This window comes from Palaemon carinicauda, chromosome 41 (assembly GCF_036898095.1).
Source record: "Palaemon carinicauda isolate YSFRI2023 chromosome 41, ASM3689809v2, whole genome shotgun sequence".
NCBI classification, from domain to species: Eukaryota; Metazoa; Arthropoda; class Malacostraca; order Decapoda; family Palaemonidae; genus Palaemon; species Palaemon carinicauda.
In genome coordinates this window covers 31,138,941-31,159,833 of record NC_090765.1, presented here as the reverse complement: position 1 = coordinate 31,159,833, position 20,893 = coordinate 31,138,941, and the positions used below count along the sequence as shown (strand labels likewise).

General features: G+C 33.8%; 1 long non-coding RNA gene across 1 annotated transcript in view; it reads right to left on the bottom strand.

Moving 5' to 3' along the window:
* LOC137632502 (uncharacterized) overlaps positions 1–8,115 on the bottom strand; it is a 34,584-nt gene extending 26,469 nt beyond the window's left edge. Inside the window, exon 1 of the long non-coding RNA XR_011042049.1 lies at positions 8,004–8,115. This is a non-coding gene — a long non-coding RNA (uncharacterized lncRNA). The remainder of the gene's footprint in view (positions 1–8,003) is intronic.
* Positions 8,116–20,893: the final 12,778 nt, after the last annotated feature.

The following is a 20,893-nucleotide window of genomic DNA, read 5'->3' as shown; positions in this document are numbered from 1 at the left end:
ATATAAACTATTGTTTTTGAGTAACCAAAAATTCAAAATAAAGATGTGTAATTTTTTAAATTGTTAATTTAGATGGTTTATGTTTATATAAAAATGCTATTGGCTGTAATCATACTAGAAATATGATTGTAAAAAATGTAACTTGACCATAAAAAAAGAAAAAAAAAAGAAAAAAGAAAGAAAAAAATGGAAGCAGGACGCTTTTCAGTATTCATGATTTTGAGTAACTCTTCTATATATAACTGATTACTGCGGCAAATTATATTCTTAAGCAGTACTTCAAGGAATTACTCTTTATACAGATGCTTTTACAGTATCTTCAAATATCTCTCTTCAGAGTGAATGAGGTTTGTGTCACCTTTGTCCTTTCCGCTCAAATACTGGCAGGTCGCCAGTTTAAAATCAAATCTTAGTAAAAATAGATTGCGAATTTGTAACAATCCATATTTATTTGCTTACTGTTAGTCTCTTACACTGGGCTTAAATCAGGTAGTTATACCTTGAATCTGACATTCAAGTCCTACATTTTCCCGACACCTAAATTTAATAGACATGATCAAAATTAACCTCATTAAAACCACTGACACTTGCTAAGATTAATCAAATTTATTTCCAAGCTTTAACAACGCTTAAAGCTGATTAACAGACAACACTTTTAATATATAGAAATGCTATGCTAACCCTCATTTAAAGTCACAACAACTTCTCAAGTTTCAACACCACTTGGTTTTGTACTAGAAAGGGTCTTGCCGCCCTGCTAGTAAAGTTTTTCCCCAGTTACACACGGGCAGTTAATGGTCTTCCTCACTAAGTGCCAGACCCTATCGTCCTAATGCATATTTCAAATCCAGTCTAAGAACATTAGCAGATCTAGAGTTGAACATCAGGCTGTTGAGCCTGTCTTGTGTTGATGTCAAGAGCTATCTAGAAGGACATGTGAAGGTTAACACCACATCTTACGGTACCTAGCTTAACCTATTGGTACGACAATAGCATGTCGTCAATATTCTGGAAATCGCTATTTAACCAAATGCTACAAAAGAATTTTAATAGGAATGTTTTGACAAAGGGGCTTAATCATTAGGTTTCAAAATATTTTTTCAAGTATATTTGAGAGCTCGTGTGGGCTGCAGCATGTACAGTATATCTAATTAGTACGTATTGCACTCCTGAGGGGCTGACTAGTTTTTCCATCTATTCTACATAAATTATACCAGACACCTATGATACATACCTGCTTCAATGTATAAACTTCTTCCCAACAATGGTAGCTCTATTAAATGTGGTTTTATATCACGCAGATTAATTACCTATTGTAAAGGGATCTTTCGAAATTCTAAAACGACTTTTCAAGATATTAAAATTTCAACCCAATACACGTTTAATTCTAATTAGGTGAAATAATGCTGAACACCTTCATGGAAAATTGGGATTTTGTAGGGTAAAGTTTAATCTCGGAAATCCTTTCAGCTTTTGCATCTATGATAAAATCACCAAAAAATATAACATTATCTTATTTAGGTTATATGGAAATGATTATATTCCGAATCTAGATATTTTTACTCTATGAAAATTATTGTTTTTTTATAAGATAAGGGGAATGACCTTGGTAATTCAATTAGCACTATTCGCTAATGATCACTAGAATAAGTACGATGAGTATTTCAAATTTCAAATTTATAAGGAAGGGGAGAGAGAGAGAGAGAGAGAGAGAGAGAGAGAGAGAGAGAGAGAGAGAGAGAGAGAGAGAGAGAGAGAGAGAGAGAGAGAGAGAGAGTTGGGGAGCAGGCGTAATATCAAACATTTTCTATAATTATAAAACAACTACTAAACAATCGATCCCTGAACTGAAATTCACCATTATCAACTAAATGCAGTAGTTTATAATTAGTCACACTTATTGGTTGCTAACCTTAATACTTGATCTTAACTAACAGTTTTATTATGTAGCAAGAACAGTGTTTACGTAGTAAAGTGAGAGAAACTGGTTTTAACATTGTCTTTAATAGACAAACGCCTTTCTTATGAATTAGGAAAATAAAGTTGTATTTAAAACTGTCCCCAATCATTCCCTAGAAAAATTTGGGATGTCATTCCAGACTTCAACATAGCATTAAAGGAAAATCGTTGCATTGTTTGATAGTGGTTAAAACTACTTACGCGTTAGAAATAAAAAATAAAAAACTTTACGTCAACTTCCGGATTTTATCTACCCCGAAATAACAAGGGCAAAATGTTTTTAGGAGAAAATCGAGATAGTGAAAAGAAATATTTGAAAAACCTGATATATAAGTCGCTTTCTTCCCAGAATACATAACTTGCCATCACCGAGATGTCAAAAATTTCAAGGAAAAAAAAAAAGATAAATATATGTCCAACCCTTCCTCTGGGTAACTAGAAATTAATGTAAATTATATCACTAAATTCATTACACTTACGTTAATGAATAATTAATGTATTTATAGCGTTAACTAATGAATTGATCTCACTAATTCACTATTTACACCAGTAATAGATAAAATAATCGCACTAGTAATCAATAAAATCACCGCACCAATAATCAATAAAACAATCGCACCAGTAATCAATAAAAGCATCACACCAGTAATGAATAAAATCACCGCACCAGTAATCAATAAAAACCTCGCACTAGTAATTAATAAAATAATCGCACCAGTAATCGAAAAAATCATCGCACCAGTAACCGATAAAATAATCGCACCTTAATCAATAAAATCATCACATCAGTAATCAAATTCATCGCACCAGTAATCAATACAATAATCCAACCAGTTATCAATAAAATAATCGCATCAGTAATCAATAAAATGATCGCACCAGTAACCAATAAAATGATTGCACCAGTAATCAATAAAATACCAGTATCCAATAAAATAATCGCACCAGTAATCAACAAAACAATCACACCAGTAATCAACAAAATCATCGCACCAGTAATCAATAGAATCATCGCACCAGTAATCAATAAAATCATACCACCAGTAGTAATCAATAAAATAATCGCACCAGTAATCAACAAAACAATCACACCAGTAATCAACAAAATCATCGCACCAGTAATCAATAGAATCATCGCACCAGTAATCAATAGAATCATCGCACCAGTAATCAATAAAATCATACCACCAGTAGTAATCAATCAAATAATCGCACCAGTAATCAATAAGGTATGTGTTGACAAGAGCACGCTATCGATTTACTTCAAAATTATGCAGTCCTGCAGCTCTCCTCTTCTTGTACAGTAATTAGGAGGGTCTTTAAATGGGGTGAAAGCTACAAATAGCAAGATCTGTTGAGCAAGGGGGGAGGGGTTATGAAAAAACTAGTTTTGTTTCCTCACTAAAGACCTGCAACTGACATCGTTAACATGGTCAACCTAACATCAGTTTGTGATACCAGCATACATTTGATATACCATATATTCAAAATAAATACTAAATTAAAAGTGTGTCACTATTTGTGAATTTATATTTTATGGACACTTGAGTAATTACTCCATTTCTAATTTAGTATAAACTGCATTTTGAATATATATCAAATGCACACTAGCATCACGAACTACTGTTTATGTACGCTGTCATCACAAACTTCTCTTAGGTTGACTATTTTGCTGATGTTAATTCCAGATGGTTTAGTGAGGAAACCAAGCTAGTTTTTTATAACTCCTCCCCCCTTGCTTAACAAATCTTGACATTTTTTGCTTTCCCCCCATTTAAAGAACCTCCCAATTACTGTATAAGAAGAAGAGAGCTGCGGTACTGCATAATTTTGGAGTAAATAGAGACCGTGCTCTTGTAAACAAATACCATCAATAAAATCATCGCACCAGTAATCAGTAAAAGCATAGCACCAGTAATCAATAAAATCGTCGCACCAATAATCAATAAAATCATCGCACCAGTAATCAATAAAATAATCACACCAGTTATCAATAAAATCATCGCACCAGTAATCAATAAAATCATAGCACCAGTAATCAATAAAATCATAGCACCAGTAATCAAAAAAATAATCGTAACAGTAACCAACAAAATCATCGCACCAGTAATCAATAAAATCATGGCCCCAATCATCAAGAAACATTGCACCAGTAATCAATAAAATAATCACAACAGTAATCAAAATCATCGCACCAATCATAGCACCAGTAACCAAAATATCTTCCCACAAATAATCAATAAAATCTTCCCACCAGTAATCAATAAAATAATCGCACCAGTAATCATTAGAATCGTCGCACCAATAATCAATAAAATCGTCGCACCAATAATCAATAAAATCGCCGCACCAGTAATCAATAAAATCATCGCACCAATAATCAATAAAATCATCGCACCAGTAATCATTAGAATCGTCGCACCAATAATCAATAAAATCACCGCACCAGTAATCAATAAAATCATCGCACCAATAATCAATAAAATCACTGCACCAGTAATCAATAAAATCATCCCACCAGTAATCATTTAAATCATCACACCAGTAATCAATAAAATCATCGCACCAGTAATCATTAAAATCGTCGCACCAATAATCAATAGAATCATCGCACCAGTAATCAATAAAAGCATCACACCAGTAATCATTAAAATCACCGCACCAGTAATCAATAAAATCATCACACCAATAATCAATAAAATCATCACACCAGTAATCAATAAAATCATCGCACCAGTAATCAATAAAATCATCGCACCAGTAATCATTAAAATCGTCGCACCAATAATCAATAAAATCACCGCACCAGTAATCAATAAAATCATCACACCAATAATTAATAAAATCATCGCACCAGTAATCAATAAAATCATCGCACCAGTAATCATTAAAATCGTCGCACCAATAATCAATAAAATCACCGCACCAGTAATCAATAAAATCATCACACCAATAATCAATAAAATCATCGCACCAGTAATCAATAAAATCATCGCACCAGTAATCATTTAAATCATCGCACCAATAATCATTAAAATCGTCGCACCAATAATCAATAAAATCGTCGCACCAGTAATCAATAAAATCATCGCACCAGTAATCATTTAAATCATCGCACCAATAATCATTAAAATCGTCGCACCAATAATCAATAAAATCATCGCACCAGTAATCAATAAAATCATCACACCAATAATCAATAAAATCATCGCACCAGTAATCAATAAAATCATCGCACCAGTAATCATTTAAATCATCGCACCAATAATCATTAAAATCGTCGCACCAATAATCAATAAAATCATCGCACCAGTAATCAATAAAATCATCTCACCAGTAATCATTTAAATCATCGCACCAATAATCATTAAAATCGTCGCACCAATAATCAATAAAATCATCGCACCAGTAATCAATAAAATCATCACACCAATAATCAATAAAATCACCGCACCAGTAATCAATAAAATCATCACACCAATAATCAATAAAATCATCACACCAGTAATCAATAAAATCACCGCACCAATAATCAATAAAATCACCGCACCAGTAATCAATAGATTCATCGCACCAGTAATCAATAAAATCATCGCACCAGTAATCAATAAAATCATCGCACCAATAATCATTTAAATCATCGCACCAGTAATCAATAAAATCACCGCACCAGTAACCAATAAAATCATCGCACCAGTAATCATTTAAATCATCGCACCAATAATCATTAAAATCGTCGCACCAATAATCAATAAAATCATCCCACCAGTAATCAATAAAATCATCACACCAATAATCAATAAAATCATCGCACCAGTAATCATTTAAATCATCGCACCAATAATCATTAAAATCGTCGCACCAATAATCAATAAAATCATCGCACCAGTAATCATTTAAATCATCGCACCAATAATCATTAAAATCGTCGCACCAATAATCATTAAAATCGTCGCACCAATAATCAATAAAATCACCGCACCAGTAATCAATAAAATCATCGCACCAATAATCATTTAAATCATCGCACCAGTAATCAATAAAATCACCGCACCAGTAATCAATAAAATCATCGCACCAGTAATCATTTAAATCATCGCACCAATAATCATTAAAATCGTCGCACCAATAATCAATAAAATCATCGCACCAGTAATCATTTAAATCATCGCACCAGTAATCATTAAAATCGTCGCACCAATAATCAATAAAATCACTGCACCAGTAATCATTTAAATCATCGCACCAGTAATCAATAAAATCACTGCACCAGTAATCAATAAAATCATCGCACCAGTAATCATTTAAATCATCGCACCAATAATCATTAAAATCGTCGCACCAATAATCAATAAAATCATCGCACCAGTAATCATTTAAATCATCGCACCAGTAATCATTAAAATCGTCGCACCAATAATCAATAAAATCACCGCACCAGTAATCATTTAAATCGTCGCACCAATAATCATTAAATCGTCGCACCAATAATCAATAAAATCATCGCACCAGTAATCATTAAAATCGTCGCACCAATAATCAATAAAATCACCGCACCAGTAATCATTTAAATCATCGCACCAATAATCATTAAAATCGTCGCACCAATCATCAATAAAATCATCGCACCAGTAATCATTTAAATCATCGCACCAATAATCATTAAAATCGTCGCACCAATAATCAATAAAATCACCGCACCAGTAATCAATAAAATCATCGCACCAATAATCAATAAAATCACCGCACCAGTAATCAATAAAATCATCGCACCAGTAATCAATAAAATCATCGCACCAGTAATAAAATAATTGCACCTGTAATCTATAAAATCATCGCACCAGTAATTAATAAAATCATCGCACCAGTAATCAATAAAATCATCGCACCAGTAATCAATAAAATCATCACACCAGTAATCAATAAAATCATCGCACCAATAATCAATAAAACAGTCATATCAGTAACTAACTAAATAATCAAAGGTAATTAATGAAATGGTAAATATATGGTACTTTAATTTCTAGCCGAATACGTGAACCATATATTTTTCCTACTCGCTAACTTGTGTTTTATGCATTTCTGAACATGATTGCTGGGGGTAAAACACCCGTTCATGAGTTTTTGGACCCCCTTATAAAGACAATTATTGGGGACCCAAGTGGGAAACCTTTTTTTTTTTTGGGGGGGGGGGGATCGGGAAATGCCAAAAAGCGAATAATTTGAAACAATAATATTGATCAGAAATGTAAAACACACTAGATAACCAGTTGGAAAAAATATGTGGTTTATTTAAGTGTCTGTAAATTAAAGTATCAATGATCTAGGATTCACTTCGTCATTCTAATGGTTTTTAAAGGAAAGCGTTTCCATCATAATTAATTGCCGAAATAGATAAAATTACACTAAATGTCGAAAGAGATTGTACTTCCTTCAAGTTCCATCTTGGAGACGTTTCTATGCGATGGTGGTTTAACTCAAACTGAATGGAAGAGTGGAAAAAATGGCTACTGTAAAACAACATACGGGAACTTGAGCATAAATATTTGGAAGCTCCTAATTGGTTTAAAAAAGGCCAGGTAACGATTACCTCATATAATTCACATGTTGAAATTAAAACAAAATCAAGCAACCTTTGTAAAAGCACAACTTTTGAGGAAAAAAAAAAATACTCGAGGATATGAAGTAAATTCTCGTTTAGCATTATCCACCATCACCCCAACCTACGACTGGTATCTTTTCAGCAATACCTATTACACGGTAATTAAAGGTCCATTTATCATATCGCGTCTACGACCACATAATTAGAAGAAGCTACGATATTACAGCGACCACACGCGCGCGCGCACATAATCGAATCAAGCAGATAGTCCAAACCCTAGTGAATAATTTCAAGATATTTTCTAATGAAGTGGCATTCTATTAAAAACCATTGCCATTCCTAATGGCTACATTCAATTTAGAGATTTAGTTATTGCTATGCATAAAGTTAGCCATTACGATGAAATTTGAAATAAATTTTGGGGAACTAAAATTTCACCAACCTTCACTCCTTCGTAGATCCAGTAGAAATGCCCTGAAAACCTACAAAATTTTCCACAGCCAATCAGAGACCTCCACCGGAATAATTATGTATGGCCGTCTCTTATTGGCTTAAATTTTCCTATCTTGGCTAGGATGTTTAGAAGCCATCCTCCTATTGACTAGACTCCTTAAGCCATTCATTTTTCGTTGACAAGAGGAGATATTTTAGAAACCACTTTTAAAAAATAATTCATTATTCTTCCTATGTATTTAAACTAACATACTAAATTTGAAAATGAACGAATTTAATACTATATAAAGCAAAATTCTAATTTACTCGAAAATAAAGAAGAAACAAATTGAAAGAACGTCTTCGCAAACAAGCATACAAGGTGGTACTTTCAAACTGTACCTTGTTTGCAGTCACTGGCTGTAATTATATTTAAAATCTTATCAATCCCTGGAACAAATTGCGTATTTTTGGGGTCAACGAGTCAAAAGAATGTAATTCTTATTCATCAATTTTAACAATAAAAAAAAAAATTGGGATCTTTTCAAATCGCTGTGGATTGAATATGAGTATTCGCTTTGCGAACCTTCAATAAACCATTCACTATTATCATTATTATTAATAAATTAAACCACCCACACACATGACTAGCAAGTTTTAATAGTAAGAAATACAATTTTACTATTGAAATATGAAAAATATAGCCACGAAATCACTGGTGATAATAAGATAAAATAAAGAAAAAGTATCTAGGAAGGTAATTCTATTTTAAATGAGATAAAATTCTGCAAGGTATTGAAAATGCTGGTTAAAATTCCAATGTCACATAACATTAGCATTTTAAAACGCCTTTGCTAACATTCATACACATGTAGAGTATAAAAACGAGCACAAAATTCAAGTACTATGAAAAGATTAATTCACAATTGCATTTACAAATTCAACCATAAATATATCAATTAACATGTTAACACATACTGTATATATATATATATATATATATATATATATATATATATATATATATATATATATATATATTATATATATATATATATATATATGTATGTATATATATATATATATATATATATATATATATATATATATATATATATGTATGTATATATATATATATATATATATATATATATATATATATATATATATATATATATATATATATATATGTATATATATATATATATATATATATATATATATATATATGTATATATATATATATATATATATATATATATATATAAATAAATATATATATATATATATATATATATATATATATATATATATATATATGTATATAATGTACACACACACACACACACACACACATATATATATATATATATATATATATATATATATATATATATATATATATATATATATATATATATATATATACAAAGGCAGCGCGCACATATTTAAATAGCAGGTTCTTCACTAAAGTGTGAAAATTATAAACTAATTTCCGAGTACTTTGGCATACACAAACTGGTACGCATTTTCAAGGTAAGCTGCACTGTACTTTGAAAATCTGTGCTATTTATATGAAAGTACTCGGTAATTTGTTCAGTTTTAGATAGGAATGCATATCATTTTTCCGACATCCACTTTATAGTTGAGTAGGAAGATAGGGTTCCCGTGCAACCCCATACATTTTTTCTAACCTGCATTTTTACAATCCAGGGGTCTGTGGGAATGGAATTTCCTTTGTTCCCTTTCCTAAAAATGGCACATGCAGATCGTTTAGCAGTTTTTTGTTTTTTGTTTTTTTTGTCTGCCATCTTGGATTTCTTAAGACGCAAAGGTTCGGGGTAGGGGCTATATAAAGGACATTTTCACATAGAAAAAAACTGATAACAGGTACAAATTAGGTATTACTGGAAAGGTTATAGTATGCACACTCACAAATAACTCATTAATTATTCAACTAGGGCATCGATGATATCATCATGGGTCAAAAGATTAAGTCAGAGACACAAAGGTAAAATAATACACCTTTTTTATGTTTATCTGCACTGTACCTCTATAACTAACCGTATTAGTTTCAAATTTGAAGGGGAGAAATTGTACATAATATATATTGGCCGTTTCTAAAAGTACCACTAATCATGTAACCTTTGTACATCATTAAACCTCTCTGTATTAATACATGAAAATATTGAGAAAATCCATTTTTGTCATGAGTTTACTGTGAAATTGCAATTTGACAAATCTTGTTTCTCTGCCTCTTTTTAAAGTTAAAAAGGCTTTACATCTTCCAAAGGGTCCTTGAATACAGTCACTACATCATTGCCTTGGTACTTTCTCTTCCACTAATTCTCATAGCTAATTAATGTGCAAATATATTACATAGAGATCCGAGTAACACGAGTTAATATAATACACAGACCCCAACTCGTTAATATTGAAACTTTATGATGACTGTCAAGTCTTTATGTTCATATTTTAATCTAGCTTTCATAATCACCGAGGTGTTCATAATCACTATCCTGGCTATACTGATCTTCCTTAATCCCGTCATCACACTGTTCCATCTCCTCTGTAGTCTTCTCAACTAAGTTTATTAGGATAGGGGGAAGTACTGGCCCATATGACCACACTGGCTCCAAAATGTCCTCATCATTTTCCCCCAACCTTGTCCAAGATCATATGGCTTTAGAAGATTGGAATATATGCTCGCTTGTAGATAGCGGGATAAGGTTGTCTCGGCAAGGTGGCAATTGGGAGAGGTCAGTCTTAGATTTCGTTGCCAGTTGCTCATGTTTTCCAACCATATTCCTTAACATGATTTCACGTACAGTATCAATAGATTTTTGTTTGGAATAGCCATACAAGAAAAACGTAAATGCCATAATGTCACCAGGTTAACGATGTCTACATTCTCGTCTTCACTTAAGCACTCTATCAACAATTGCCCCATTGTTTCACTTATCATCTTGAGACGAAGAGTTTTAGCATGTACTTTCCCTTTTAGCTCACTCTTTAGGGAGAATGTGGAAAGAATAGGGCAAAACGGGAATCCTTCCGCCATATTTGTTTCATGTTTTGCTCACACTCGGTGGGACAGTATGTTGTTGGATCCTGTAGCTGTTCATCTGTAGATTTTTTTTTTTAATTGTCTTCTTTTCTAGTTGCACAGAACGTTTCACCAAATTGAAGGATTCAATTGACAGACACATTATACCATCGAAGGAAATTTTGATAACCAACCAATGTATAAAGGAAAATGACCAATGATCAAATAAACTTAAAATAGCTTCCATAAATATATAATTTTTGAAAGCCCAGAAATATCAAACCCAAGTTGGAGACTATCGATCAAAAACAAGAATTCGCTCTCACCTGTACGAAGAACTGACCAGCCAAAGAGAGAGAGAGAGAGAGAGAGAGAGAGAGAGAGAGAGAGAGAGAGAGAGAGAGAGAGAGAGAGAGAGAGAGAGAGAGAGAGAGAGAGAGAGTGCATTCTATCGATGAATGGCATATAAATAAATGCCTGAAGACCTATTTATTTCATACACATAGAGTCAAAAGTCATTTCATGTAACCTGCAACTTTCCCATTGTAAGGAAAAGACAAAGCTGTGTAAGTATACTGTAAGCTTATCTAACTATAAGGTGGGGAAAAAATATAATGTTTTGGGTTAAACTACAAATACTTTCCATTTAAGGAGCGTCTTTCACTTTATATTGATTGTCAAAGTAAAGTTAATGATATTTCTAAGATGTATAAAATCGAACCTCTCTCTCTCTCTCTCTCTCTCTCTCTCTCTCTCTCTCTCTCTCTCTCTCTCTCTCTCTCTCTCTCTCTCAGAGAGGAAATAGCCTACCATCTTAGTTAAAATGAGCATTACAGAAATTCTATAATCACAATCAAATAAGAGAATAATCCTTTAATACCAATTCTTTTGACCAATTATATCTAGAGCACAAAAATATCAAAATTCGAAAAATTTATCAGTTTCCATGAATAGTCTACATTCTCCCTATTTGAAGATCACATTTCCAAGTACATTAAACAGATGTGCAACCATATCTAAAAAAAAAAAAATTCCCTCCACAACAAAAGTACAGAAACTGCATACCTACTGAAAATTCTCGTTTGAAAACTGATTACTAAATTTATCCATAAGCAAGTGTCTTTGTATGTCATTTACTAAAAACTATGTCAAAGGCGATGGAAGATGTGCCTTATATCAAGATGTTAAAATTTCCTTTCGTTTGTCTAATTTAAATCTCTTCTTATCTGGACTTGAAGGATTAAAGGTCACTCATGAATGGCAGAGGCAAGGGACAGTAACATAGTAAAAGATTTGTGTTATCGCCATGATTAGCAAAGCTGTATTAGTCAGTTCCACCCATACTAGGTTGGTTTGTTGTGAGCGATCATACAAAAGTCTCCCACCATCACCATTCCGCAGTTAACCAGCGTGGTGATGAAAGTTGCCAAGCCCCAAACATGAATAAGGACATGTCTGAGGCTTCTAGATCTCTGACCTAGAATGATCTAGAAGTAACTAAGTCAATATATATGTTCCCCTAGGGATGCATAGGGCAGAAGAGAAACAGCCTGTCCTGTGAAAGAGTCAAAGTTCATCCTCTTTATCTCAAGTGCCTTGAGTGTGTCCTCTCCAAAGTGTACAAGTTTAAAGACAACATACATTGTGTGTAGTGTGTTAAAATCCTACGGAAGACTTTAAAAGTGATTTCAAATTCATAGTGTCACTATTTGTGCTGGCGTTATAGAAATTTTTGTAGCTGGTCCTGAAAGGTTTGTGCGAAAACGTGAAGTATATGTTGTATCGCTATCTGGTTAAACTTCATGTGAGCTAAAACTCATAATTTTATCAGTTACTTTGTGATTTCTTTAAGAGTTTAAACGCTAGTGTTTAAGGTTGACTATTTTCATTAGTTACCAAAATTAATGTTTGTGTAAAATGTAATTTCCAGTGAATCCAGTGATTATATAACTTTCAGGGTGTAAAAATTTCTTTTGTCTTAGTCTAAGTTTTGTTCAGACTTGATATTTCGAGTGGTTAATTTTGAGTGTAAATTCTTTCAGTGTTGTAATTTTCATAGAATATATTAATTTTTGCAGTGTGTATTATTTTGATCACCAGTTTTTTCACAGAACTCTGTTGTATCCCTGTTAAAGAATCGAAGAGGTTGTTTTGAATAGTTCTTAATAATAATTACCCAGTTTTGTTTTGAGTATACTTAAGAGACCTCTGGATATTCAGTGTTTATATATATTGCCGTCTGGGAGTTATATATTTTCTCAGATTCGGGTATTATTCAAATATAACAGATTTATGTAGAAACAAACAGGTGAGTTTAGAACTCGAGAGGTTGTGTAACTTGCCACCCATAATACATAATACATATTTTTGCTGCACAGACACGGGATTACATATATATAGATATATATATATATATATATATATATATATATATATATATATATATATATATATATATATATATATATATATATATATATATATATAAATATATATATATATATATATATATGGAGCCTCGACGGCTGAGTCGGTTTGGGCAGCAAGCTCGGACTTCGTAGAAGTCTGTGGCGTGGGTTCAACTCCACACTCGACCAGTGCAGACACCTCAGGATTATGTAAGTAATCAACGGATAGGTTTGCGTATAGAAAATGGGCGTTACAGACTAATACACACACAAACACAGCTATTCCAACACCTTCTAAAAACATAACAGACACCTCACACGTCTCGAACTGTCGACTTAACTACGCCATGACTCCTCCCTGCTGGGAGGTAGGGCGATAGTGGCTGGTACAACACAAACATAAGCTACCGGGGTCTATGCGATGGCAGGCAGGGCAGACGGTCAGGACTAAGGTCCACCCCTAAAGCCAAAGCAAATCCTTAAAAAAAGAAGGCAACCATGTTACCCCATACGAATGGGAAAAAACACGCTAATAGACGAAGAAGAATATATATATATATATATATATATATATATATATATATATATATATATATATATATACACTATGTATATATACTGTATACATATATATATATATATATATATATATATATATATATATATATATATATATATATATATATATATATATATATATATATACACACACACACACATATATATATGTATATATATATATATATATATATATATATATATATATATATATATATGTATATATCTAATATATATATATATATATATATATATATATATATATATATATATATATATATATATATATATATATATATATATAACAAAGAAAATTATGTAACATTACTTGAATCAAAATTTAAACTTTTGTAATAGCTAATAAAGGCATATTGGTGTACTGTAATCCTAAAAATATGAATGAATAATATGATAACTATGTGGATGAAATACTATTTACTTTTGATATAACGAGTGTGTAAGTAAAAGTGCAAAAATTTGTGTGTATGGACTGCGTACTATTGACCTTAGAAGGAAAAATAAGCCAAGCTCTCAGCCTTACCTTCACGGGTGGGGGAGTGGGAAGTGGTATCCATTTCCCATTTGAAACTCTTAATAAACAAAAATCTAGAATTCAGTCAAAATCGTTTTCGTAATTTGAAAATGATATAATTGTTGCGTTGATCTTTGCCCATCAAAATCATGTTCCCTTTCGAAAGACAAAATTATTATTATTATTATTACTATCCAAGCTAAAGCCCTAGTTGGAAAAGCAAGATGCTATAAGCCCAGGGGCTCCAACAGGGAAAAATAGCCCAGTGAGGAAAGGAAATAAGGAAATAAATAAATGAAGAGAACAAATTAACAATAAATCATTCTAAAATAAGTAACAACGTTAAAACAGACATGTCATATATAAACTATTAACAACATCAAAAACCAATATGTCATAAATAAACTATAAAAAGACTCATGTCTGCCTGGTCAACAAAAAAGCATTTGCTCCAACTTTGAACTTTTGAAGTTCTACTGATTCAACCACCCGATTAGGAAGATCATTCCACAACTTGGTAACAGCTGGAATAAAACTTCTAGAGTACTGCGTAGTATTGAGCCTCATGATGGAGAAGGCCTGGCTATTAGAATTAACTGCCTGCCTAGTATTACGAACAGGATAGAATTGTCCAGGGAGATCTGAATGTAAAGGATGGTCAGAGTTATGAAAAATCTTATGCAACATGCATAATGAACTAATTGAACGACGGTGCCAGAGATTAATAGCTATACTTTTATAGCCTCCCCTTACTAATAGAGCCAGCCCTGCCTAAATCCATCAACTTCTTGCATGAAGACGAGAAGAGACACCCGGCAACCACTCACAATGCGTAGCTGCATAACTCTCTCTCTGCATAAATGTTACACCACTTACTCTGTAAATCTAATATAAAAATCTGTTAATTCTCATTATACTTAGATAATTTTATTATAGCCGAAATACATTAATCGAATGAAAGTCAACCTAACTTTAGATAGCAAAGCCAGAGAGAGAGAGAGAGAGAGAGAGAGAGAGAGAGAGAGAGAGAGAGAGAGAGAGAGAGAGAGAGAGAGAGAAAAAACTAAATACTTCAATATACAGTACAGTACAAATTTTGTTATGGCCCTTCCTTAATACTCTGAGCCATGTAATAATGAATCTATTATATGAATAGCCTTTATGTCAATATTTAAATTTTAGTAGGCTTATATGCTTATTGGAAGTTCATGCTACCTAATAGATTTGTACAATATGAAAACTTAGTTGCTCAAGTCTTTATTTGGATGGTTTTTATCTGGTTCTTGTAACGAATTTTTTTGATAAGTAAATTCTCAACTGTTGTGTATCAATAATGTTTCTGAATCTGCTTTGAATAACTTTTGTGATTTAGAATCTATGGGTATTTGTACTAAAAAGGCTGTTTCTAATGATAGGGCATTAAGTTTTGGCAATGAGTAAATTTTCTGTAACTGTAAAATTTAATGATAGGTATGAGGTAGCTTTACCTTGGAAAAATTATGTTGCTAAACAAAGGTTACAAAACAATGAAAAACTGGTCAGGAAAAGGTTCAATAATTTGAATATAAAACTTGATAAAAACACTGATCTATCTACTTACCAAGGCACTTCCCCCAATTTTGGGGGGATAGCCGACATCAAAACAAGGGAACAAAAGGGGACCTTTCCTCTCTCAGCTCATCCCCGCCTGATTAGGGATTCAGCCGAGTTTGACTAGTACTGCTAGGGTGCCACAGTCCATCCTCCCCTATTATCCACCACAAATGAAGCTTCACACGCTATATACCCTATTGCTGCTACCTCAGCGGCCACCAAGGCAACCGGAGGAAGCAGCAGGCCTACTGGAACTGCGTCACAATTGCTCGCCATTCATTTCTATTTCTAGAACACTCTCTTGCCTCTCTCACATCTATCCTCTTATCACCCAGAGCTTTCTTCACTCCATCCATCCACCCAAACCTTGGCCTTCCTCTTGTACTTCTCCCATCAACTCTTGCCTTTGTCACCTTTAGCAAACAGCCACTTTCCATTCTCTCAACAGGGCCAAACCACCACAACACATTCATATCCACTATAGCTGCTAAATCATTTCTTACACCCATTCTCATCCTCATTACTTCGTTCCTAACCGTATCTAAATGAGATACATCAACCATACTCCTCAGGTATTTCATCTCAAAACCATCCAATTTCTGTCCCTCCATCACTTTCGTTCGCCACAACTTCGATCCATACATCACACTTGGTACAATCACTTTCTCATACAAAACTCTCTTTATATTCATACCAAACCCTCTATTCTTTACCACTCCCTTCACTGCCCCCTACACTTTGCATCCTTCATTAACTCTGATGTATATCTGCTTCAACTCCACCATTTGCTGCAACAACAGATCCCAAGTACTTAAACTGATCTACTTCCTCAAGTAACTCTCCATTCAACATGACATTCAACCTTGCACCACCCTATCTTCTCGTGCATCTCATAACCTTACTCTTACCCACATTAACTCTCAACTTCTTTCTCTCACATACCCTTCCAAACTCTGTCACTAATCGACCAAGCTTCTCTTGCAAGTCTGCAACCAGTACAGTATCATCCGCAAACAACAACTGATTTACCCCCCATTCATGATCACTCTCATCTATCAGTTTTAATCCTCGACCAAGCACTTGAGCATTCACCTCTCTCCACTCCATCAACAAACAAGTTGAACATCCCTGTCTCAGCACCACTATCACTAGAAACCACTTGCTCACTTCATTTTCTATCGCAGCATACGCTTTACTACCTTCGTAGAAACTCTTCTGCTTGCAGCAACCTTCCACCAACTCCATATAATTTCATCACATTCCACATTGCTTCAAAATCAACTCTATCATACGCTTTCTCCAAATCAATAAACGCAACATACACCTTCTTGCCTTTTGCTACATATTTCTCGCATATCTGCCCAACTGTAAAAATTTGATTCATACATCCCATACTTCTTCTAAAACCACTCTTTACTTCTAAGATTGCATTCTGTTTTATTCTTAATCCTACTAATTGGTACTCTACCATACACTTTTCCAACCACACTCAACAAACTAATACCCCTTGAATTACAACACTCATGCACATCTCCCTTACCTTTATATAATGGTACAATACACGCATACACCCAGTCTATTGGTACCACTGACAACATAAAACATATATTAAACAATCTCACCAACCATTCAAGTGCAGTCATACCCCCTTCCTTTAACATCTCAGTCCTCACACCATCCATACCAGGTGCTTTTCCTACTCTCGTTTCATCTAGTGCTCTCCTCATTTCCTCTCTTGTAATCTCTCTCTCATTCTCATCTCCCATCACTGGCACCTCAACACATGAAAAAGCAATTATATCTGCCTCCCTATTATCCTCAACATTTAGTAAACTTTCAAAATATTTCACCCACCTTTGCCTTGCCTCCTCTCCTTTTAACAACCTTCCATTTCCACCTTTCACTGTCTCTTCAATTCTCAAACCACCTTTCCTTACTCTCTTCACTTCCTTCCAAAACTTCTTATTCTCTACATATGAATGACCCAAACCTTGACCCAGCCCTCTTTGCCTCAGCTACCTTACATTTTACTTCCATATTTTCTCTCTATATCTTTCATACTTCTCTACACTATTACTCTGCAGCCATTCTTAAAATGCCCTCTTTTTCTCCTCCACTTTTATCTTCACTCCTTCATTCCACCATTCACTACCCTTCTTCATGCTGCCTCCAACAATCCTCTAGCCACACACATCACTTGCAATCCCAACAAAATTTTCTTTTAACAACTTCCACTCCTCCTCTATATTAGCAGTTTCTCTCACTTTCACTGTCATAAGCCATTTCCAACCTTTCTTGATATTCACTTTTTACCTGTGGTTTTATCAACTCTTTAACCTTCACTACCTCCCATTTGCATCATCCCACTCTTTTGCTACTACAAATTTTCCTTCCACCAAAAAATGATCAGACATACCGTTAGCCATACCCCTAAACACGTTCACGTCTTTCAATCTTCCAAGCATTCTTCTAGTTATCAACACATAATCCATTAATGCCCTTCTACCACTCTTCCATTTGCCACTCTTACCCATGTATACGTCTTGTTATCTTTCTTAATGAAAAAACGGAAATTTATTACCATCTCTTGCTCAACACACATATCTACCAGTCTCTCACTACTCTCATTTTCACGCCATACTTACCAATGACACCTTCTACCTCTTCGGCACCCACTCCAGCATTTAAGTCACCTATGACAACTACATAATTCCTTCTACCCACCTAATTAATTAATTTCAGAATTCACTCCACTCTTCTTCACTTTTCTCACAACCTGGCCCATACGCACTAACAAAAGCCCAACATTCCCTCCCCAACCTAACCTTACCCACATTAAGTTAGATGATATCTCCTTCCATTCCACTGCTTTCCTTGTCATCCACTCACTTCGCAATAAAGTCGGCCCCTCTCTTGCTCTTCCCCGTTTCAATCCCAGATACTCTACCAGTCACTTCACCAAACACCACTTCACCCTTCCCTTTTATCTTTGTCTCACACAAAACCCAATATATTGATCTTTCTATTCCTAAACATATTTCCAATCTCACATCTTTTACTCTCTATCGTACTACATCCACCCACATTAAGACACCCCAAAACGAGTGCGGGAAGCAGTAACTTTAAAAAATGAGATAAAGGAAAGGTGGTTCTCAGTCGCCTCGTCCCGTCCCGTTTGGTCGCTTCTTACGATACGCAGGGATACGTTGGGACTATTCTAATTGTTGTAATGCCCCTGCAGCCACAAGGGGCTGCATAAAAGTTATGGGTCATTAAATTTGCTTTCCATTGGTATATAATTTTACATATTTTGTAACATTTTCATATGAGTACCAAAGAATAAAGAAAAATGGTAAAATCTAGACATAGAATACGTCTAATGGCACTCAGAGGGTTAATATGTACGTCAATTGCCTCCAGAGTTGTCTTTTAGAAAAGATAATACAATGTGGTACTATTTTTTCTCTCACTGATAATATAATCACGGTTTTGAACCATTATTATTATAACATATAGTATGGTTCATATTTCCGTAGTGTTTATTTCTTCAGGGAAATTTATTACTTTTAGTGCCTATGCTCAAAAAAGTGCCAATGTTACACTTAAAAAATAAAATAAAAACGAAAAGCAGAAATGGAACAAAAATAATTTTCAAAATAGTAGAGTATAAAAAATGAAAGAAGAAAATGAGAAAGATAAATTACTCTACATGGTATTGTAAATACTGTACAGTATTTAACATATATGAATACTGTATATTAAAAGAATCAGAATTTTAATGAACGAACATACAGTGACTTAACATTACAAGTACGTTGTAAGTAAAAGCTCTTCTCAAAGCGTACACTTTCGCCAAATCATGCATTGATACAACTTCTGTAATCCGACTTTCTCTTCTGGCTTACAAAGTAAAAGAGACACTATCAATGAACTATATTATGTGTAATGAGCATTAGGTACCATACTATACTGCATTATGATACCAGCTTTCATTACCATACTCCGGATAGCTAGGTTGGTAGAGTCGTGGGCTTCTGTTTCAGAGGTCCTGAGTTCGCGTCCCCCACCAGGACGTGGATATCGTGAGACCTTCTATCGGGGGGTACTCCCCAGGGTGGCGCCTGGGGGGGGGCGGGGTTAGAGTGGGCTAGTGATAGTCCCTGCTGGCTTATGGTCGCCCGAGCAGAATGATGTAGATCGTCTGAGTGGAGACCTAAAACCCGCAACTTTAAATTTTACCAAAACTTTCCTAACTTCTATTAATTTATTAAAAAAAATTCTCACTTCAGATTTACCTGTATCTTCTTATCTGCCTTTTAGTTTTCTTTAATTTATTATTATGGTACTTTTTGCCAAATAAATGTATTATGTCCAATGGACTTTAAGGATTACTGCATATGAATCTTAGCTTTTAAACTAACAACTACCAAACTGGTTAAGAACACTGTGGTACAGTTATATCTCATTTTAAATCATTTATTAGTACCTATGCCGTTTTCAACTTTCATTTTTCCCCAAGTTTTGACAGATGATGTACAACATACTTTCGAATTTTTTTCTTACATTGTTTACAATTTAAAATGTATAAATTTAATGGAGAAAATAGTTGAATTATCTAGACTTGTGTATTATCAAATATGTTATTCTTTATGGGGGTATTTTAGGTTTTTCAAATGGTTAGTGTTAAAGGTTGATAACCAATACTTAACTTGAGGCATGACTGTACATTGAAAGAGGTAATTTTTAGGAATGAAAATCTTCAG